At 39.6% G+C, this 6,807-nt stretch overlaps 1 pseudogene; it reads left to right on the forward strand.

The window, feature by feature from the left end:
- Positions 1 to 4,603: 4,603 nt before the first annotated feature.
- LOC125028016 lies at positions 4,604 to 6,483 on the forward strand (annotated as a pseudogene).
- The last annotated feature ends 324 nt before the right edge of the window (positions 6,484 to 6,807 follow it).

A 6,807-nucleotide genomic window follows, 5' to 3' on the forward strand; every position in this document is an offset into this window, starting at 1 on the left:
TTTGTTGATGAAAGCTTTTATACCTTAACTGTTTTCTTGCAAGGTCAGTGATGAAGTACAAATAATGTTGGAAAGACATTTTGAAGATTAAGACATAAGAATTTACACAAGAGACTTTCTCTGTTTTAAGATATAACTCATACAGGGAATTCTCCATAATTTGTTGCATGTATACACACACACACACACACACACACACACACACACATATAAATATATATATATATATATATATATATATATATATATATATATATATATATATATATATGAAACAAACACAAACACAGTAACGTGAACACAAAGATGAAAAGAGGAACTCATGAAGAGTTCGAAACGTTACGATTCATATGCATTTCTTACTGTGGCTGTTTTCCTTTTCATACACACACACACACACACACACACACACACACACACACACACACACACATATATATATATATATATATATATATATATATATATGCACACACACACACACACACACACACACACACACACATATATATATATATATATATATATATATATATATATATATATATATATATATGCATATATATATATTTATATATGTATATATATACATACATATATATATATATATATATATATACATATATATATATATATATATATATATATATATATATATATATATATATATATATATATATATATATATATATATATATATGGATAGATAGATATAGATATATACAGAGAAAGAGAGAGAGAGAGAGAGAGAGAGGGAAAGAGAGAGAGAGATAGAAAAGATTTATGGAGAGACAGACGAAGTCAGTTCAGCTAAAATGTTTTATCTCACAGCACGAGGTGGTTTCCTCGATATTACAATGATCGATGATTGCTTCCTCTTTAATGCAGTCTCGGAGGCTTCTGTCTTCATTCAGCATAAAAATGCATTCACGTTCTCTCTTTCCAATCATCAGTTTCATATACTTCATTATGAAACTGATTATTCTCTTGATTTCGTGTTACAGTTATGCTTCTTTTTTTATTTTGGTTACAGTCCCGACAGCAGAAGACCGGTGCCTATAGGAGGAGTGTCAATTACTCATTTTTAGGAAATAAAAACAAGTAGACAGACAAACAACTTCGCGAAAAAGTATTCATTGTGACAAATGTAGCAAAAGGTATGAATAAAAAAGAATATCCTCTGATTTCGATTATATCTTCTGATGAAAATGTAATCAAAACGTGTCATATACAACTCTTGCTTAACGAAGATATTCTCTCTCATTCATATATTCAGCAAATTAGTGTTTCATTCCAACTATATAAGAAGAAAAAATGCACAGGACGTCGTCTATTAACTCACATGAATCAAAGTGGCTAATTGGCCTTCATAATGAAAATCACCAACACAGATGACAAACTGCACCCCACAATCCCCACAGGAATTTATACCCGGGAATGATTCGGCACACAACAACGCCCAATCGCAGGAGACTAGGTATTGTGTCGAATCCTGTGGTACAACGGGAACAGAGCTGAATAAGACGCAGGGTACAAAGCAGTATAGGAGAAATGGTCCAATATCCGCGACTGTATTGGTGGTTGATGAGGCAGTAGCCAGACAGACAGTTACGGTTCAGAGAAAGTATATTCTGTATATCGTAATGGTGGCTGTAGCTGTGGCATTTCCCTTTAGTCCCGAGGAAATCTGGAACTTCAAACTCCTTGTCGACCAAAGGGCTCAAGAACCGTATACGCTTTTTGAATCTCTTTTTTTCTTTTCAGTCGCATGTACTCTGTCAGAGACGACGAAGCCCCGAGGCAACAGGGACGAGATGGGGGAACCTTGGAGGTACAGGGGCATACATGCAAGATGAGCGTCCTGAATGAAGATCAAGCATAATTTCATCTCAATGGGATCCCCAAACTCCTCGCGTGATCGTAAGGTGGACGAAATGTTTCCTGACAGCGCAGTTACAGCTCGAGAAAGACATTCAAGACGGTGCGTTTACCTTATGTGAATGATGTTTAAGGGGCGTTTAGAAATATGAATGGGAGAGAGGCGGTACGTTGACGCTATATAGCGTAGCAGACGACATCATACAGTCTCTAAGCGACACGAAGGGATATATAACGAGACAAGACATGAAAAATTCAAGCTGATCACACCGTAAATAAAACAACGAGGGGAAGAGCAAAAAAATACACTTGTATGCCGATGACCTTTTCACATTATTGCTTCTACAGGCGTAAAGAACTTCTCTATGTCCGCGTGGCTTTCTGTACATCCCTCCCTTCGATGTTTTATTTACACAACAAGACGTGAATATGTAGTAAAGTATGTTACGTTTCTGCTCTTATGGCATCTGTCCATCTATAACGGGTTTGATGGTGCTTATCTATCTGTCTTTCTTTCTATCTGTCTATATATCTATATGTCTATCTATCTACACTATTCTATCTAAGTATCCATGTATACATGTATGTATGTCTGTCTGCCTGTATGTATGTATACATCTCAATACATCTACATGTGTATTTATAAGTCTTCGACTTATATACGTACATATATATATATATATATATATATATATATATATATATATACATATCTATCTATCTATCTATCTATGTATATATATATGTATATATACATATATACATATGCGTATACACACATACACATGCACACACAAACACATGCATCGGCGTTTGGTTTTTCTGTTTATGGTTGCCAAAATTATTAGGTTTTTTTTTTTCGGTCAATTGCGTTGATCTAATCGGACCACAGTGCCACCACTAATGAAAGAAAAGAACTCAGTAAGAGTTAAGTTAAGTTAAGTAAGTTTATTTACCACCCTGGCTATCTTCTCAGGCGTGGGCAATCATGATTACAGTTTAACATACATCTGACACAGAACAGTAGTCTGTGACTACTGTAATTGTACATGGCAATATAGAAATATGTCATACATCATACAAATATAATACGTTGATATGCTTTTGCCACTCTGTTTACATAACACTGTGTTTTTGTTTACGGCAGTTTTACATAGTAAATTTAGGATGTAATACGAGTATATCTTCCAATGTATCAGATGAAATGAAATATTCACATAGTTCTTTATACCTCATTTTAGGTGGTCTGAAAGGCTGTATCACATGATATTCCGAGATATAATGCTCAAGCGTTCGCTTGTTTTCTTCGTTACACAGTCTACATTTAGATTCATCTGCACTTCTTGCACCGTGCAGTTGCCAATGCATTCTGTAACCTAAACGTATTCTGGCAATAACCACGTCACATTGTCTGGTTCGACTTCGGTGCCACCCATATAAGGGGTTGCTATCTCTATACTAATCGTAGTGCCTTATGGTACAGCTTTCAGGCCTTTGAGTGTTCGTCAAATCTTCTTTATGAGACCTTTTCAATATATGTGCAACCCTAGCAAAAGGCATCCCAAGATCTATGTTCACAGTATCTTTGCTACAGGCTTCCTTCGCCAATTTGTCTACGTGGTCGTGCTTGCTTATGCCAACATGAAATGGTATCCATACAAATTGAATGTTGAAATTGCGTTCTATTGCACAAGTTACGTTACGCTTAATGCAACTTACAATTTCCTCATCGCCACCTGCTTTGAAAGACTTTAGTGTCCGAAGAGCACTCTGAAAGTCACAGAAAACTACTCCAGAGCCCCGAAACATTACGAATTCCGTTGCAAGGAGTATACCTGCCAGATCCGTTTGTGTAGTGCTGGCCCAATTTTGCACTCTCATATTAACTTCATGTTGTAGTTAGCCATTTTTGTATACAGTACAAGCACAACCAGCTTTGTATCCAGACTGTACGGATACATCATCGTCCATAGACTCTATGTGTTCCTTTACCGTTGCTAATGCAATTTGTTTTAACACGTAGTTATGTAAACAGTTTTTTTGTGGTAGACACGTAAGGTTCACGATCAATTCTGAATTTTTCCATGGTGGAATGGATCGACCCTGTGGTATTTTACTAATTGGGACATTGAGCTTTGTAATGTTCATGGAGATTTTGTGTATTAGAAGGCGCGCGTGTGTGATTAAGAGACATGTAAAACCTGGCGGGTGAACCCGTAGAGTCAAAGTGACTTCCTTCTACCAGAGGCTGAGATACGTATAACTGAGCTAACCGCGACATATCTATCCATATATATGTGTGTGTGTATGTGCGTGTGTGTGTGTGTGCATATATATATATATATATATATATATATGCATTATATATATGAATATATATATATATATATATATATATATATACATACATGTGTTTATATATATATATATATATATATATATATATACATATACATATAAATATATATATATATATATATATATATATACATATATATATACATATATATATATATATATATATATATATATATATATATATATATATATATATATATATATATATATATGTGTGTGTGTGTGTGTGTGTGTATATTTATGTGTATTTATATATATAAATATATATATATATATATATATATATATATATATATATATATATATATATATATATATATATATATATATATATATATATATATATATATATATATATATATGGTCCCGCTTCTCCCTTACCGACGCTGTCACCAACCTATCTTCCCTGTCCTTGACCGCCCACCCGCAACAACTCCTTGGCTTCGGTCTTTCCTTTGCCCTCTGCCCCCGCCTCCTTACCCCTATCGACATCATTTAATTCTTTGACTGTTTCATCTCTTCTCATAGAAACTCCTTGCCTGATGTCTCTCTCCTTCGTGGTGCTTTCATCCCGGCCCTCGAATCTCTCCTTCATCCAAACCCTTTAATTCCCAGGCGTTACCGAGAGGCCCTTCAAAGCCTGCGCAGGGAGGATGTCACCATTTTGCCTTCTGACAAGGGCAACTCGGTGCCTCCTACCTGCAGAAGGCCCGTGACCTGTTGTACGACGCTTCCACCTATGCCCCCCTGACCAGCGACCCCCGGGAACGTATTGCTCCATTTACCACCGTCGCCTGAAGACGATAGCAGCTCGTTTCCCGGAGGCGAACCTCTACGAGAGGTTCAAGGTCATCAACCCTCGTCTCCCTTATTTCTATGGGCTTCCTAAAACCCATACGCCGGCCGTGCCTTTGCGCCCCATCATCTCTTCCCGGGGATCTGTGACGCACCCTCTGGCAGCTTGGCTGTCGAAGTCTCTCACTCCCCTTCTCGGCACCTTCTCTCAGGATTTCATCTCCCGTGTCCGTGGAGTCCCGACGGCGACCATGATGAGCTTGGATGTCGACTTACCTGTTCACCAAGGTCCCGCTTGATGACGTCCTCGCTCTCCTTGAGAGGAGGCTCCCCCCAGAGGATCCTCGTCTCCCTCTGCCCACCGACGTCTTCCTCCAGCTAATTCGTCTGTGTGTGGAGTCGAATTCCTTCTCCTTTGAGGGTCGCTTCTACTCCCAGACCTTCGGCGTTGCCATGGGCTCTCCCCTCTCTCCGTTCTTCGCTAACCTGTTTATGGAATTCTTCTCCCTTCGTTCGACAGTATAGCTGAGGTATGTTGACGACGTCTTCGCTCTCTGGTCGTATGACCCTGCCCTGTTCTCGGACTTCCTGACCCAGCTGAACTCTCTCTCTCTCCTTCAGTCCGTTTCAAGGTGGAATGGGAGGTTGACAACAAGCTCCCCTTCTTGGACACCCTAGTACATTGCTCTGCTGACCACTTCTTCTCCATATACAGGAAGCCCATGCATAGTGGTATGTACATACACTTCTTCTCATACCATCCTCTCCATGTAAAGAGAGGTGTTGCCACTTCGCCCTCCGCATCTGTGACCCCCAGTACCTGGATGGAGAGATCGACTTCCTGCGTCGTCCGTTCTCTAAACTGGGCTACCCTCGTCATGTTTTCGACGCCGCGTTATCCAGGGCACGGCGTACCTTCTACCACGACTCCTCTCCTTAAGAGACTCCTCACCTGCCCGTCCTTAGCCTGCCCTACACTGAGGAGATTTATTTTCTCCGCCGCCCTCTTCACACTCTCAACCGCAAACTGATTTTTCGCCAGGTGAACACTCTCCGTCGTAACCTGGTCCACACCAGCCCACCCTCTCCCACGAAGGTGGGCACCAATTCTGTTCCTTGTACCTCCTGTGACAAACAATACTTTGGCGAGACGGGCGCCAGCCTCACTATGCGTCTCTCTCAACATAAGTACGCTGTTTCCAGAGGACACACCAACAACGCTCTCTTCTGCCATCAGTGGGATACAGGCCATCAGATGGACTGGTCAGCGGCGCGAATTGTCTTTCCTTCCGCTGACGTCCACGCCCGCAGACTGGTGGAATAAAGCTGCTGCCTAATTTCAACCTGAACAGCGGCTTTTCTCCTACTGACAGTCTCCTCGCTTCCCACATCCTCCGCCTTCTCTTGTACGCCGGCCACCCTGCACACAGTCCGCCCGACCCTCCGACCTGATCTGACCTCCCTTCGTTTAAGTCCGTTTGTCCTCACCTGCCCCGTGTTACCGCGTTGCCTTTCCTCTCTGTTTTATAGACCCTCCTCTCCCATTCCTCTTCAGACCTGAGGATGGAATCCAGGTAAATTCCGAAACTGTTGTCTCACTTTCAGTAAATCTAGTTTTACGTTGTGGGTTTTTCTACCATAGTATCAACACGGTAGAGTGATTTCACCATATATATAAATATATATATATATATATATATATATATATATATATATGTATATATATGTATATATCTATCTATCTATCTATATTTAAATATATATATATATATATAT

The sequence above is a fragment of the Penaeus chinensis genome, chromosome 8 (genome assembly GCF_019202785.1).
Source record: "Penaeus chinensis breed Huanghai No. 1 chromosome 8, ASM1920278v2, whole genome shotgun sequence".
Lineage (NCBI taxonomy): Eukaryota > Metazoa > Arthropoda > Malacostraca > Decapoda > Penaeidae > Penaeus > Penaeus chinensis.